Source organism: Oncorhynchus tshawytscha, linkage group LG14 (genome assembly GCF_018296145.1).
Source record: "Oncorhynchus tshawytscha isolate Ot180627B linkage group LG14, Otsh_v2.0, whole genome shotgun sequence".
In the NCBI taxonomy this organism is placed as follows: Eukaryota; Metazoa; Chordata; class Actinopteri; order Salmoniformes; family Salmonidae; genus Oncorhynchus; species Oncorhynchus tshawytscha.
Window position 1 is genome coordinate 32,687,880 of NC_056442.1, and position 17,751 is coordinate 32,705,630.

At 41.8% G+C, this 17,751-nt stretch overlaps 1 protein-coding gene across 3 annotated transcripts in view; it reads left to right on the forward strand.

Moving 5' to 3' along the window:
* Nucleotides 1-17,751, forward strand: part of LOC112267040 (lissencephaly-1 homolog A) — a 92,418-nt gene that overhangs the window by 1,131 nt on the left and 73,536 nt on the right. The gene's annotated exons all lie outside the window — the stretch shown is intronic.

The window sequence follows — 17,751 nt, forward strand, 5'->3', positions numbered from 1 at the left end:
CAAGCTAGTTGTATGTTTCCTGTGTAGCCACTGGCTACCCTACTCCATCCATAACGTTACATCCAGTCAACTGGACAACTTAGATCAACATTTTGTGAAATGTCATCAGCAAGGCTCTACATTTTCACTGCAAGTTGGCTCTGTTTCACGAATCACCTAAGTCTGAATTGATGCATTCAGTTTATAAAAATAAGGGTGGAGCACATTGGTGAAAAAAGAGGAGTTGTAGGAAAACTAACATTTGTATTGACCAATAACTTAAGCTTGAAACCTATGTTTTCTAAAATACTTTTTCATTTTATTTGGTGATAAATATCGATTAAGGATCGACTATAGTCTGTTTGATCACATGTAGGTTGAAAGGCAGTGATACACTCTATTCGGTTAGAAAAGACACCACCCCTCTGCTACTGCAGAATGGATCCTTCAGCCAGCATCGCTTTGAAACTGACAAGTCATTCTCCTCTTCGCCCGCCTTGTGGATGGTACCCCTGTCTTGTTTGTAGCCTGGATCCTTTGCTTTACAGTCCACCTCCCCTTAATGTACCATTTCATCCTGGACAGACCAGAGCTTGGCTACGCCTGTAAGGATTGCTGCAGCAGCTGATGCAACGGAAATGATGATGGGATTGTTTTAGGAGTGGCGCTTCAATTAATAACTCGGTAGCTATAATTCCTCCTCCAGTTGTAGCTAATGTGGTTCCTGGTTGAATAGGTACAGTCATTGATGTAATCAATCAGAGATGTTGAAGTTCTAAGATCTGTTAATAGGCTACTTGTTTGTGGTTGCAGGCATGACAACTTTCCAGACTCATTTAGAAAATAAATTGCATTATTATCTTGAGAATACCAACACGTGTGCCCTCAAGTATCTATTGTGCGAAATGGCTAATCAGTAATCATTGTATTTGTGTTTCTCATAATGGCCTCAATACACACATGCTGTGATATTTGGCTGTTATCAGAGGTGGGACTATGTCAACTAGACTGAGTGTTCAGCCTGCCTTTCAGTATTTTGAGTAGTACCTGACCAATAGCGACATCGAAAATGTGTTTTTTCAGATTGCTCTGGGGAGGGTGTTTGATTACCCTCTCTGTGGAGGAGGTGGCGGGGTAAGGGAGATGGAGAGGATGAGACTGGGTGTGTCATTTTTGTGAATGCCGAGTGCCTCACTGACAGTCAGCACCAGATGCCCACGTTACCCTGATTTGAGCTTCAGCCCAGAGGTCACAGTAGGACCGTGGCTGACCTTCAGCACAGGAGGACTGGTCTAACACACACACACACACACACACACACACACACACACACTGCTAGTAATGACCTACCAGGCCAGCAGTTCCCCTCCTTTCTCTGGATCTGGGACAGCCAGGTTGGGTTCACCTTCACATGACGACTTGGTACCACTGCTCATTCAATGGGTTTTTGATTGGAAATCAGTCTTTCCAGGATTCTGTAATCCCACATTTTTGAATCAATAATTTCCTGCATATTATGCGAGGACTTGGAAATCACTGCACTATTTCCGCATAAGTCAAACCATCGCAATATTGTTGCATAAAACTGACCCATCACTGCAGTACAAAAACGCCTGCTATTTCAACCAATCACTGCACATTTACTGCATAATAGGGGTCAATCAAGCCACTTCTCACCCAAGAACGTTCCCCAAATTTGTCAATTGATGCATATGTCAGAATTGCCTTAGCAAAATCGGGCATTTTTGTCTGAAAATCCCCCCGACATCCTGGAAAGACTGGAAAATATGGTGACTGTATGTGTATCTTCTGTTAGCTTATGCCATTGTTCTATATAGCAGCTTGATTCCCAAATCCTGTAATGCATAACTAAAAATGGATAATGTCTTGATCCCTGATTTGCACAGTGCACTGCATAGCCTACATGGATCAATTCAAAATATTCTGAAAACCCTTAATTTTATATGTTCTCATCAGTTTAATGTTGGCCTATGTGCAGTCAACTTGGATTTGTTAAGTAGCCTTATCCTATGTAATTTTGGTGCATTTTAAAGCACTTTGAGATTAATTATGTAATGGAATAGCATTATAAAAGTTTGTCTTGTGTCAGTGGTTTAGCTACCACTCACTGATGTGTTGCCCTGGCCTGTAGCAGCACCTCTTCTCAGACTCTCCCAGAGTCCTGTTTGTAGCACAGACCACAGTGTTGCTGCTGAGCACAGCACTCCCTCAGAGGATGTTTACTTTGATCTGCTAATCATGGCTTTTCTATCAGGGGACTCTGACAGCATTGATGGCTAGACCATGCTTTATTGGACTCACTCAGCTTCTCTGCAGCAGCAGTGCACATTCAGTCACTGCACTCGATCATGATTCCTCCCTCCTGCAATCTTTTTCAATTGGACTGTTTAAATATGCATGGAAGGAAGAGTAGCCAAGATTGACTTCTCCCACAACTCTCGCTGGGATGTGGCTAGTCAACAACGCTAAGATATGTTCAGTTTGATATGTGTTAAGTTTAAGAATGAATGCTAAATGTGAATGAATAGTAGCAGCAGCCTTCCATTTTATCCCTGGATACTTTAGCTTGTATAATAGCCATTGCAGCCAGCCCAGTTGATATCCCCTGGAAGACTGCAGTGTGTGCCAGATGTTCAATCCCATCATTATCAATTAGTGATAAAGCTCTTCAAATATTTTCTGCAGGAGTGCCCTGCTTACCTAGAAGGGAAATACTGTGCAAAGCTGGTAATTATTTACAGAATAACTAGCTTTGAAAATCCCATCTGAATGTAGCCTAGGCTATGTTGGAGGTTCTGGCTGTTCCAGCTGTTATTTTCGAAGAACCCCCCACACACACACACACACACACACACATGCTGGTGTTATGGCAGGGCAGCTTATTCAGTGTGTGGGTGCGCGATGATGGAGGGGTGAACGGGCAGGGGCTTGGATGGTTGTTGTCCTTGATCTTTTTGGCTTTCCTGGGGGACAGGTCGTTTGCCCCCGGTGATGCGTTGTGCTGACCTCTCTACCCTCTGGAGAGCCTGGCAGTTGTGGGCGGAGCAGTTGCCGTACCAGGCAGTGATACAGCCCAACAGGATGCTCTCGATTGTGCATCTAAAAGTTTGATGGTTTTATGTGCCAAAACAAATTTCTTCATCCTCCTGAGGTTGAAGAGACGTTGTTGATGTTGCGCCTTCACCACACTGTCTGTGTGGGTGGACCATTTCAGTTTGTCTGTGATGTGTATGCTGAGGAACTTGAAGCTTTCCACCTTCTCCACTGCTGTCCTGTTGATGTGGATAGGGGGGTGCTCCCTCTGCTGTTTCCCGAAGTCCACGATCATCTCCTTTGTTTTGTTTACGTTGAGTGTGAGGTTATTTTCCATACACCACACTCCGAGGGCCCTCACCTCCTCCCTATAGGCTGTCCCGTCATCGTTGGTATTCAAGCCTACTACTGTTGTGTCAGCTGCAAATTTGATGATTGTGTTGGAGGCCTGCTTGGCCATGTAGTCATGGGTGAACAGGGTGTACAGGAGGGGGCTGAGCGCGCACCCTTGTGGGGCCCCAGAGTTGTGGCGATGTTTCCTACCTTTACCACCTGGGGGCGGGTCGTCAGGAAGACCAGGACCCAGTTGCACAGGGCGGGGTCGAGACTCATGGTCTCGAGCTTAATGACGAGTTTGGAGGGTACTGTATAGGTATTCCTTATTCCTTTTGTCCAGGTGGGTTAGGGCAGTGCAGTGTGATTGTGTAGTCTGTGGACCTATTAGGGTGGTAAGCAAATTGGAGTGGGTCTAGGGTGTCAGGTATGGTGGAGGCGATATGATCTCTCAAAGCACTTCATGATGACGGAAGTGAGTGCTACAGAGCGATAGTCATTTTGCTCAATGGTGACCCTCCTTGAAGCATGTGGGAACAGCAGACTGGGATAGGGATTGATTGAATATGTCCGTAAACACACCAGCCAGCTGGTCTGTGCATGCTCTGAGGACGTGGCTAGGGATGCTGTCTGTGCCGGCAACCTTGCGAGGGTTAAAACATAAACGTGTTACTCACGATGGCTGTGGTGAAGGAGAGTCTGCAGGTTTTGGTAGCGGGCAGTGGCACTGTATTGTCCTCAAAGCGAGCAAAGAAATTGTTTAATTTGTCTGGGAGCAAGACGTCAGTGTCTGCGACGGGGATGGTTTTCTTTTTGTAATCCGTGATTGACTGTAGACCCTGCCAATAACAGTGGGGAGAACAAGTATTTGATAGACTGCCGATTTTGCAGGTTTTCCTACTTACAAAGCATGTAGAGGTCTGTAATTTAAAAAAAATCATAGGTACACTTGTGAGAGACGGAATCTAAAACAAAAATCCAGAATCACTGATTTTTAAGTAATTCATGTGCATTTTATTGCATGACAAAGTATTTGATACATCAGAAAAGCAGAAAAAATAATTTTTATATCTGGCATAGAAATCTTTGTTTGCAATTACAGAGATCATATGTTTCCTGTAGTTCTTGACCAGGTTTGCACACACTGCAGCAGGGATTTTTGCCCACTCCTCCATACAGACCTTCTCCAGATCCTTCAGGTTTCGGGGCTGTCGCTGGGCAATACGGACTTTCAGCTCCCTCCAAAGAATTTCTATTGGGTTCAGGTCTGGAGACTGGCTAGGCCACTCCAGGACCTTGTGATGCTTCTTACGGAGCCACTCCTTAGTTACCCTGGCTGTGTGTTTTGGGTCGTTGTCATGCTGGAAGACCCAGCCACGACACATCTTCAATGCTCTTACTGAGGGAAGGAGGTTGTTGGCCAAGATCTTGCGATACATGGCCCCAAAGAATGATGTTTCCACCTCCATGCTTCACGGTTGGGATGGTGTTCTTGGGGTTGTACTCATCCTTCTTCCTCCAAACACAGCGAGTGGAGTTTAGACCAAAAAGCTCTATTTTCGTCTCAAGACCACATGACCTTCTCCCATTCCTCCTCTGGATCATCCAGATGGTCATTGGCAAACTTGCGTGCGCTGCAGGATTTTAATCCATGACGGTGTAGTGTGTTACTACTGGTTTTCTTTGAGACTGTGGTCCCAGCTCTCTTCAGGTCATTGACCAGGTCCTGCCGTGTAGTTCTGGGCTGATCCCTCACCTTCCTCATGATCATTGACGCCCCACGAGGTGAGATCTTGCATGGAGCCCTAGACCAAGGGTGATTGGCGGTCATCTTGAACTTCCATTTTTCGAATAATTGAGCCAACAGTTGTTGCCTTCTCACCAAGCTGCTTGCCTATTGTCCTGTAGCCCATTCCAGCCTTGTGCAGGTCTACAAATGTATCCCTGATGTCCTTACACATCTCTCTGGTCTTGGCCATTGTGGAGAGGTTGGAGTCTGTTTGTTTGAGTGTGTGGACAGGTGTCTTTTATACAGGTAACGAGTTCAAACAGGTGCAGTTAATACAGGTAATGAGTGGAGAACAGGAGGGTGGCTTAAAGAAAAACGAACAGGTCTGTGAGAGCTGGAATTCTTACTGGTTGGTTGGTGATCAAATATATATGTCATGCAATAAAATGCAAATGAATAAAACAATCATACATTGTGATTTTCAGTTTTTGTTTTTTAGATTCCGTGTCTCACAGTTGAAGTGTCCCTATGATACAAATTACAGACCTCTACATGCTTTGTAAGTAGGAAACACTGCCGATTTTGCAGGTTATCAAATACTTGTTCTCCCCACTGTACATCTTGAATTGTGACTCTATTTTGTCTCTATACTGACGCTTAGCTTGTTTGATTGCCTTGCAGAGGGAATAGCTACACTGTTGGTATTCGGTCATGTTTCCAGTCGCCTTGCCATGATTAAAAGCAGTGGTTTGTGCTTTCTGTTTTGCGTGTATGCTGCCATCGATCCACAGTTTCTGGTTGGGGAAGGTTTTAATAGTCACCGTAAGTACAACATCACCGATGCACTTGCTAATAAACTCGCCCACCGAATCGGCGTATACGTCAATATTGTTGTCTGAGGCTACCCGGAACATAACCCAGTTCACGTGATCGAAGCAATCATTGTGCGTGGAATCAGATTGGTCGGACCAGCATTGAACAGACCTGAGCACGGGTGTTTCCTGTTAGTTTCTGTCTATAGGCTGGGAGCAACAAAATGGAGTCGTGGTCAGATTTGCCAAAAGGAGGGTGAGGGAGGGCTTAGTTTGTGACTCGGAAGTTAGAGTAGCAATGATCCAGAATGCTGCCAGCCCGGGTCGCGCATTCTATATGCTGATAACATTTAGGGAGCCTTGTTTTCAGATTAGCTTCGTTAAAGTCACCCGCTACAATAAGTAAAGCCTCAGGATTAGAGGTCGACTGATTTTTCAACGCCGATACCAATTATTGGAGGACCAAAAAAGGCTGATACCGATTAATCGGCCGATGTGTTTTACATTTTTTGATTTGTAATAATGACAACTACAACAATGCTGAATGAACACTTATTTTAACTTAATATAATACATCAATAATCAATTTAGCCTCAAATAAATAATGAAACATGTTTAAATGATGCAAAAACAAAGTGTTGGAGAAGAAAGTAAAAGTGCAATATTTGCCATGTAAAAAAAGCTGTTTGAGTTCCTCGCTCTGAACATGACAACATATGAAGGTTGGTGGTTCCTTTTATCATGAGATTTCAATATGCCAAGGTAAGAAGTTTTAGGTTGTAGTTAATATAGTATTTATAGGACTATTTCTCTCTATACCACTTGTATTTCATTAACCTTTGACTATTGGATGTTCTTATAAGCACTTTAGTATTGCGAGTGTAACAGTATAGCTTCCGTCCCTCTCCTCACTCCTCCCTGGACTCGAACCAGGAACACATCGACAACAGCCACCCTTGAAGCAGTGTTACCCATGCAGAGCAAGGGGAACAACCTCTCCAAGTCTCAGGGCGAGTGATGTTTGAAACGCTATTAGCGCGCACCCCGCTAACTAGCTAGCTATTTCACATCGGTTACACCAGCCTAATCTCGGGAGTTGATAGGCTTGAAGTCATAAACAGCGCTGTGCTTGCGAAGAGCTGCTGGTAAAACGCACGAAAGTGCTGTTGGAATGAGTTCTTACGCGCCTGCTGCTGCCTACCATCGCTCAGTCAGACTGCTCTATCAAATATCAAATCATAGACTTAATTTTAACATAATAACACACAGAAATATGAGCCTTTGGTCATTAATATGGTCAAATCCGGAAACTATCATCTCGAAAACAAGACGTTTATTCTTTCAGTGAAATGCGGAACCGTTCTGTATTTTTTCTAACAGGTGGCATCCATTAGTCTAAATATTCCTGTTACATTGCACAACCTTCAATGTTATGTCATAATGACGTAAAATTCTGGCAAATTAGGTGGCCCAAACTGTTGCATATACCCTGAATCTGCGTGCAATGAATGCAAGTGACACAATTTCATCTGGTTAATATTGCCTGCTAACCTGAATTTCTTTTAGCTAAATATGCAGGTTTAAAAATATATACTTCTGTGTATTGATTTTAAGAAAGGCATTGGTGTTTATGGTTGGGTACAGTCGTGTAAAGATTGTGCTTTTTTTTCGCAAATGCGCTTTTGCTAAATAATCCCCCAGCTTTGCATCGATTATATGCAACGCAGGACAGGCTAGATAAACTAGTAATAACTACACATGGTTGATGATAACTAGTGATTATGATTGTTTTTTATAAGATAAGTTTAATGCTAGCTAGCAACTTACCTTGGCTTCTACTGCATTCGCGTAACAGGCAGACTCCTTGTGGAGTGCAATGAGACGCAGGTGGTTAGAGCGTTGGACGAGTTAACCATAAGGTTGCAAGATTGAATCCTGGCGCTGACAAGGTAAAAATCTGTCGTTCTGCCCCTGAATAAGGCAGTTAGGCTAGGAACGGTGGGTTGTCATTGAAAATAAGAATGTGATCTTAACTGACTTGCCTAGTTAAATAAAGGTGTAAAAAAAAAAACTGCCAAATCGGTGTCCAACAATACAGATTTTCTGATTATGAAAACTTGAAATCGGCCCTGATTAATCGGTCGACCTTTAGTAATAATACATCAAGATAACAAAATGCTGCTTAGTTTCTTTAGAACATGAAGCGACCATTTCTGTTTACGCCATGAAGACATTCATTATTTAATGTGAACACAGGAGTTGAAGGCATCCAGTCAGACTAAATTGTCCTGAAATGTATCGTGGAAACCAGTAATTTGATTTAAACTCCACGTATTATAACCAGTTATACTTTTAATCCTTGTTTTGACTTCATTACCTGCTTTTGTCAGGTCCCTTCAGTAGTTATCAGGGACATGTTTCATGTTTTACATTATTGACTGTAGTAGTGCTCTACGCTGACCTTACTTACAAGGAGAATATGTGGGCCTAAGTTGAAGCATGTAAGAGCACAGAAGACCTATTCGCACGGGACTAGTATTACTAGAGAAAATTGATTATGTAATTATTAACCCTGAATGGTTGTTAATCCAGAGGGCAATTCAGATGGGATTCCTTTTTCTTCACCATCTCCCCCCTGTAATTCTTTCCTTGTTTCTTTAAATTGACATTTATTTTCTATGCGTGAAGATATTTCAACAAGTCCAGGGATACACCGTTAACTCGAGCTTTTTGTTCCCAAGTTTGTAAACCATACCAAACCATAATATTCGAATTGAGGAAGTGTCATCATAATCCTTAGGATAATTTAGCGAACTGCAGTATGTCCTAAATGCCTCCTAGCCTTGAGATGCATTTTAAGACTATGGATGCGAAAGTGAACGTATAATTTCCAAAAGTTTAGGTCAGTTGTATTGTTCTTTGCCATCTATTAACAGCAAGGGTTACATTAAATGATCACAATATTTTTTTTACTGGTCATTTAGCAATGTTAAATTAATACGCACAAAACATTTACAGTACCAGTCAAAAGTTTGAACACCTTTTTTAAAACTATTTTCTACGTTGTACAATAGTAGTGACTGCATCAAAACTATGTAATAGCACATATGGAATCATGTACAGTTGAAGACAAAGTTTACATACACCTTAGTCAAATATATTTAAATCCAGTTTTTCACAATTCCAGACATTTAATCCTAGTAAAAGTTCCCTGTTTTAGGTCAGTTAGGATCACCACTTTATTTTTAAGATTGTGAAATGTCAGATTAATAGTAGTGATTTTATTTAAACTTTTGTTTCTTTCATCACATTCCCAGTGGGTCAGAAGTTCACATACACTCAATTAGTATTTGGTAGCATTGCCTTTAAATTGTTTAACTTGGGTCAAACATTTCGGGTAGGCTTCCACAATGTTCCCATAATAAATTGGGTGAATTTTGACCCATTCCTCCTGACAGAGATGGTGTAACTGAGTCAGGTTTGTTGGCCTCCTTGTGTGCACAAGCTTTTTCAGTTCCGGTCGCACATTTTCTAAGGGATTGAGGTCAGGATGGACACTCCAATACCTTGACTTTGTTGTCCTTAAGCCAGTTTGCCACAACTTTGGAAGTATGCTTGGGGTCGTTGTCAATTTGGAAGACCTGAATGTCCAAATGGACAACGACCCCAAGCATACTTCAAAAATTGTGGCCTACCAAGCTTAAACTGATTTCTTTGTTGCTTCAATATATCCACACAATTTGTCTCCCTCGTGATACCATCTATTTCGTGAAGTGCACCAGTCCCTCCTGCAGCAAAACACCCCACAACATGATGCTTCCACCCCCGTGCTTCACGGTTGGGATGATGTTCTTCGGTTTGCAAGCCTCCCCCCTTTTTCCTCCAAACATAACGATGGTCATTATGGCCAAACAGTTCTGTTTTTGTTTGATCAGACCAGAGGACATGGCTTCTTCCTTGCTGAGCGGCCTTTCATGTTATGTCGATATTGGTCTCGTTTTTACTGTGGATGTAGATACTTTTGTACCTGTTTCCTCCAGCATCTTCTCAAGGTCCTTTGCTGTTCTCGGATTGATTTGCACTTTTCTCACCACAGTACGTTCATCTCTAGGAGACAGAACGCATCTCCTTCCTGATCGCTATGACGGCTGCATGGTCCCATGGTGTTTATACTTGCGTTTTATTTTGTACAGATGAACATGGTACCTTAATGCATTTGGATATTGCTCCCAAGGATGAACCAGACTTGTGGAGGTCTACAATTTTTTTTCTGAGGTCTTTGCTGATTTCCTGTGATTTTCCCAAGCAAAGAGGCACTGAGTTTGAAGGTAGGCTGTGAAATACATCCACAGGTACACCTCCAATTGACTCAAATGATGTCAATTAGCCTATCAGAAGCTTCTAAAGCCATGACAAGCTGTTTAAAGGCACGGTCAACTTAGTGTACAGTCGTGGCCAAAAATTGAGAATGACACAAATATGAATTTTCACAAAGTCTGCTGCCTCAGTTTGTATGATGGCCATGTGCATATACTCCAGAATGTTATGAAGAGTGATCAGATTAATTGCAAAGTCCCTCTTTGCCATGCAAATGAACTGAATCCCCCAAAATCCTTTCCACTTCATTTCAGCTCTGCCACAAGGACCAGCTTACATCATGTCAGTGATTCTCTCATTAACACAGGTGTGATTGTTGAGGACAAGGCTGGAGATCACTCTGTCATGCTGATTGAGTTTGAATAACAGGCTGGAAGCTCAAAGGGGAGGGTGGTGCTTGGAATCATTGTTCTTCCTCTCAACCGTGGTTACCTGCAAGTGAACACGTGCCGTCATTGCTTTGCACAAAAAGGGCTTCACAGGCAAGGATATTGCTGCCATTAAGATTTCACCTAAATCAACCATTTATCGGATCATCAAGAACTTCAAGGAGAGGTGTTCAAATGTTGTTTAGAAGGTTTAGGGTGCCCAAGAAAGTCCAGCAAGCTCCAAGACCATCTCCTAAAGTTGATTCAGCTGCGGGATCGGGGCACCACCAGTACAGAGCTTGCTCAGGAATGGCAGCAGGCAGGTGAGAGTGCATCTGCGTGCACAGTGAGGCAAAGACTTTTGGAGGATGGCCTGGTGTCAAGAAGGGCAGCAAAGAAGTCACTTCTCTCCAGGAAAAACATCAAGGACAGACTGATATTCTGCAAAAGGTACAGGGATATGACTACTGAGGAATGGGATAAAGGCATTTTCTCTGAATCCCATTTTCCGATTGTTTGGGGCTTCCGGAAAAAAAGCTTGTCCGGAGAAGACAAGGTGAGAGCTTCCATCAGTCCTGTGTCATGCCAACAGTAAAGCATCCTGAGACCATTCATGTTTGGGTTTGCATCTCAGCCAAGGGAGTGGGCTCTCTCACAATATTGCCTAAGAACACAGCCATGAATAAAGAATGGTACCAACACATCCTCCGAGAGCAACTTCTCCCAACCATCCAGGAACAGTTTGGTGACGAACAATGCCTTTTCCAGCATGATGGCGCACCTTGTCATAAGGCAAATGTGATAACTAAGTGGCTCGGGGAACAAAATATTGATATTTTGGGTTCATGGCCAGGAAACTCCTCAGACCTTAATCCCATTGAGAACTTGTGGTCAATCGTCAAGAGGCGGGTGGACTTAACAAACCCACAAATTCTGACAAACTCCAAGCATTGATTATGCAAGAATGGGCTGCCATCAGTCAGGATGTGGCCCAGAAGTTAATTGACAGCATGCCAGGGCGGATTGCAGAGGTCTTGAAAAAGAAGGGTCAACAGTGCAAATATTGACTCGATGCATCAACATGGAATTGTCAATTAAAGCCTTTGACACTTGCGAAATGCTTGTAATTATACTTCAGTATTCCATAGTAACATATGACAAAAATATCTAAAGACACTGAAGCAGCATACTGAGGAAATGTAATATTTGTGTCATTCTCAAAACGTTTGGCCACGACTATGTAAACTTCTGACCCACTGGAATTGTGACATGGAATTATAAGTGAAATAATCTCTCTGTAAACAATTGTTGGAAAAATTACTTGTCATACACGAAGTAGATGTCCTATAACCGACATTGTTAACTTCTTGGTGACGGCAGTATTTTCTCGTCCGGATGAAATGCATGCCCAAATTCAACTCCCTGCTACTCATCCCCAGGAGATTAGATATGCATATTATTAGTAGATTTGGATAGAAAGCACTCTGAAGTTTCTAAAACTGTTTGAATTATGTCTGTGAGTATAAAATAACATACATAGCAGGCGAAACCATTCAGATTGTTTTTTTGAGGTCACTCTCTTTTCAATGGGTGTTCATTGGGAATCCAGATTTCTAAGGGACCTTCTTGCCGTTCCGATCGCTTCCACTGGATGTCAACAGTCTTTGGAAATTTGATATTTTTTCCTTTGTGTAATGAAGTACGGCCTTCTTGAACGAGGGTCACCTGAAGTGTACTGTTAGAGGCGCTTGACCAGAAAGCATGCTTCAGTTTGTTTTCTTCCTGTATTGAATACAGATCATCCCGTCTTCCATTTTATCGATTATTTACGGTTAAAAATACCTAAAGTTCTATTACAAAAGTAGTTTGAAATGTTTTGGTTAAAGTTTACAGCTAACTTTTGAGATATTTTGTAGTCACATTGCGCAAGTTTGAACCGGTGTTTTTCTGGATCAAACGCGCCAGATAAATTGACATTTTGGATATATATCGACGGAATTAATCGACCAAAAGGACCATTTGTGATGTTTATGGGACATATTGGAGTGTCAACAAAAGGAGCTCATCAAAGGTAAGGCATGAATTATATTTTTATTTCTGCGTTTTGTGTCGCACCTGCAGGGTTGAAATGGTTTCTCTCTTTGTTTACGGAGGTGCTATCCTCCAGATAATAGCATCGTTTGCTTTCACCGAAAAGCCTTTGAAATCTGATATGTTGGCTGGATTCACAAGTGTAGCTTTAATTTGCTATCTTGCATGTGTGATTTAATTAATGAAGGTTTGATTTTTATAGTAATTTATTTGAATTTGGCGCTCTGCATTTTCCCTGGCTTTTGGCCACGCTAGCGTCCCACATATCCCAGTAACAAGAAATTTTGAGTGGTTGAAAAGCGTGTTTTAATTGCTCCGACCTAAGTGTATGTAAACTTCCGACTTTTCTACTGGAGTAACCAAAAAAGTGTTATACAAATCAAACATTTTTTGAGCTTCTTCAGTGTAGCCACCCTTTGCCTTGACAGCTTTGCGTGCTTTTGGCATTCTTTCAACCAACTTCAACTGGAATGCTTTTCCAACAGTCTTGAAGGAGTTCCCACATGTACTGAGCACTTGTTGGCTGCTTTTCCTTTATGCAGTCCAACTCATCCCAAACCATCTCAATTGGGTTGAGGTTGGGTGATTTGGGAGGGGTGGGTTCCGCTAGCGGAACGTGTGTCCAAGACCGGTTTAAGCTGTTTTTGCTTTTAATATGAACTTGGTCTTTTACCAAATAGGGCTATCTTCAGTATACCAACCCTACCTTGTCACAACACAACTGATTTGGCTGAAACGCATTTCCACAAATTAACTTTTAACATGGCTTATGAAGCTGGTTGTGAGAATGAGTGCAAAGCTGTTTATAAAGGCAATAGGGTGGCTACTTTGAAGAATCTCAAATATTCTGTTTTGTTAAACACTTGGTTGGTTACTGTGTGATTCCATATGTGTTATTTCATAGTTGATATCCTGGATTGAGTAGGTGTCAACTTTTGACTGGTACTGTAAATAATAGCTTTCACTGTGAAATGTGATACATGTGGGCCCTTCATAGCATTTTGTTCAATCCAATCTTTTTTTGTTTCTCAAACCGTGAGCAACACCTGTGAAACTCTAACTCTAATGTTGATTCACACGGGACTAGCATTATCAGAGGACCTCGGAGTTTGCACAAAAACTGTTATTCTGGTTCAAATTATTACGCTCCTGCCATGTAAAAATTAATGACATGGCAGATTTGGATGGGACTAAAATGACAGATGTGGTGTTTTGTGCACGTAATTACATTACCCGACCAATCCCAGTAAGACCTATCCCTTATGACTAGGGCTAAAGAATTGTTGGAGCCCATTTGAAAAAAGAGGTGACACGTTTTCTTTCTAGTAGTGATACATGGATGAGTGTCAATCTGTGGTCACTGTATTCTCCATGGCATAGGGAAGTAATCATTGCAACAATTATCTGATTTATTTTCACTTTTCCACGTGCGCTGGTGCTCCTAAATAAAAATTCCAGGTCCCACAGCAAAATATTTTGGCGCATATGCAAGTAAAATGGTCGCACTGTAGAGCCCTGGCCTTCACCGACTATTCATCCAATAACCACAGCAGTCAGGTGACAGACGAGAGGTCGTCAGGGCCCTGCATTCATAAAGCTAGTGCTGATTTAGGATCAGTTTAGCTTTTCAAATAGACAGGAGACCTGATCCTAGATCATTTTCCTAAACCGAGAGGCTTTGAGTATAGGCCCAGGGCTTTGACATTTAATGTACTCTATATTCAAAGCCAATTTGGATTGTTGTGGGGATGGCGACAGCAAAGGAATCATGCTATTGTGATTGGTACTTGGATGTGGGAATCTGGGAAAGGTAATGCAGTGATATTGGACTTGCCCCCGGGCAGGGATTCTTCTAAATCCCTATTGCTGTATTCTTTGTTTGGCACAGTATGGTAGAGCTGATAAATACTACATGCTGCTAAATAGCACATGTGCGCCACCCATTGTTTCCATCATTCCATAGAAGTGTACCCCTGAAGCATTTGCCATTGCTTTATTGGACTCCAGAAAGGCATTGACTAAATGCAATATCAGTGTACATTACTATTGTAAGGATTAAGATGAAGAAATTCAACGGTTATTTGCTGTGTTTTGTTAGCCTGTTGACTCATGCTTACAGCTCTCTAGATTTTGATCTTTTGATATGCTATTGTAGGCCTACAGTTAATCTGCTTGCTGCTTTCATTATTACATTTATAATCAGATGTCAACTAGCCTACTAGTCTTAGTTGATTGTAAATCAAGATATTGTAAATTCACCTACACCTCACTGTTTGAAGGCTGTGAGAACTTGCATCACCGTTACGAATCCCTTTTGGCCCGACAGTCTAGGGGAGATGTTAACGAGACCTGTAACAACTCATGCAAATTATAAGTGAAAAAGTGAGAACGAAATAACCACAGACAACTAACGGTAATGGGGGGAAGCAGGAAAAGGGGCTGAGCTGGACCCAAGGAAAGAAACAATAAGCATCCAAAACACCCCTAAGCTAGACTAGCCTATTTCAACAACAGCTAACTAACCAAAAATACAGTGGGTGGTCCGCCCAGTTTTAACTAGTGTTAAAAGTTTACCTACGGGTAGTGTATGCCCATGGGCGACTTGTCTTGGTTCCCCCTTTCCCACCAGCAAACAAACACAAACACCATAGCCAAAAACAATACTCACAGGTGAGGACAAAGTGATAGAGGTGCTCAAACAGAGGGCTCAATACATAAAGAGCGATAGAGAGACATAGTAGGAGAGGGTGAAACAGAGTGATCTACAGACATATGGCATTTACAGAGAGATTGAGCTCTAGAGCAAGCCAACTGACAGGGTTTTTAAACCAAGGGAAAAGAACTGTGATTGGGTAGGAAACAGGAGGTGTCTTCTGATTGATGATTGATTGGTGACTGATTGGGGAGTGATGATTTTCACCTGTGAGGGGAGAAGGAGAGAAAAGAACACAGGACACACACACACAGGATACCTGTATCTGTAACGATCACAAACTGTTACGGATACAGGTATCCTGTGTCTGTGTGTGTGTATCCTGTGTACTTTTCTCTCCTTCTCCCCTCACAGGTGAAAATCATCACTCCCCAATCAGTCAACAATCAATCAGAAGACACACCTCCTATTTCCTACCCTATCACAGTTCCTTCCCCATGGTTTAAAAACCCCATCATTTGTTTGCTCTAGTTCAATCTCTCTGTAAATGCCATGTCTGTAGGTCTCTGTGTTTCACTCTCGCTTTGTCTTAACCTCTCTTTTGTTTGAGCACCTCCATAGCACTTTGTCATCACCTGTGAGTATTGTTTTTGGTTATGGTGTTTGTTTGTTGCTGGTGGGAAAAGGGGGAAACTAAGACAAGTCAAGTCGCCCATGGGCATACACTACCCGTAGGTGAACTTTGTTAAATACACTAGTTAGAACTGGGCGGACCACCCACTGTATTTTTGGTTAGTTAGTTAGCTGTTGTTAAAGTAGGCTAGTCTAGCTTAGGGGTGTTTTTGTATATTTATTGTTTCTTTCCTTGGGTCCAGCTCAGCCCCTTTTCCTGCCCCCCCCATTACCATGTGTTTATAAATAAACTGGGAGTTTGACGGTAGATTTCTGTTGTTGTGGTTATTTCGTTCACACTTTTACTTTGTCACAATAATAATTTGCATGAGTTATGTTACGGGTCTCATTACCATCCCCCCTAGACTGTCGGGCCAAAAGGGATTCGTAACACAAACACTGCTTTTTTTTATAACAGTTATTGACATTACTTAGATGTTTCCAAACATTGTTTTCCTGTTTTTAGTGTCAGTGGAGTGTTGACCAAGAAAGTTTCCCCGTGAATTGAGGCGTTCTTAGAATATTGATTCCTTACTGGAGGTTGACCAATTAATCGGAATGGCTGATTAATTAGGGCCGATTTCAAGTTTTCATAAATCGGATATCAGTACTTTTGGACACTAATTTGGTGATTTAATTTTTATTTATTTTTATTCTTTTAAATATATTTTTTTACACCTTTATTCAACTAGGCAAGTTACTTAATTAACCTCTTATGACTGCATCCCTTGTTCTCAATTTCCGCCTGAAGACATACCCAAATCTAACTGCCTGTAGCTCAGCCCCAGAGGCAAGGATATGCATATTCTTGTTATCATTTGAATGGAAACATTCTGAAGTTTGTGGAAATGTTCATTGATTGTATGAGAATATAACACAGTAGATCTGGTGGAAAAGAGAAAGGAAGAGCATATGTTTTCAGTCTACCCAAGTGTCTGACTTGGTGAAGTTATACATTTTGAAGCAAATAACTATATACAAAATACCAAAATGGTATTCTGACACCCCCCCCCCAAAAAACACACAATACATTTTAAAAAATGAAATAAATAACAAGGGTAACTATTTATACACTTTCAATATTTGGAAGACCCTCAGTCCTCTACACAATATTGTGCTTCTGGTGCCATAGCAGTCGCTTTCTGCTGTAAAGCAGAGGGTCACCAAGCATGTGGTGCAGGTGATTGGCGACTTCATTTTGCAAAGAACTCAACAACGCCTCCATGCTGTGCCCTTTTGGCCCTGAGGTGCATCCATGCCTGCAGAAATACATTTGGGCATATGAACACCACTTGTGGCAGGAGCTTGATGAACCAGCTTCAGTGGTGGATGGACACCTTGGCACTGGGGGCTCCCATTCGGAGTCAGTGTCACTGTGAAAGAAAATGTTCAGTTAGAATAGTTTCACATATGAGCCCTGTAGCAACAGGTATAATAAATATATATATATATTCCCCATATATATATATATATATATATATGTGTGTGTGTGTGTGTGTGTGTGTGTGTGTGTGTGTGGAATATACACACATACATACATATATATATATATGGGGAATATACACACATACATATATATATATATATATATGGGGAATATACATACATATATATATATATATGGGGAATATACACACATACATATATATATATTCCCCATACATACACACACACACGGGGAAT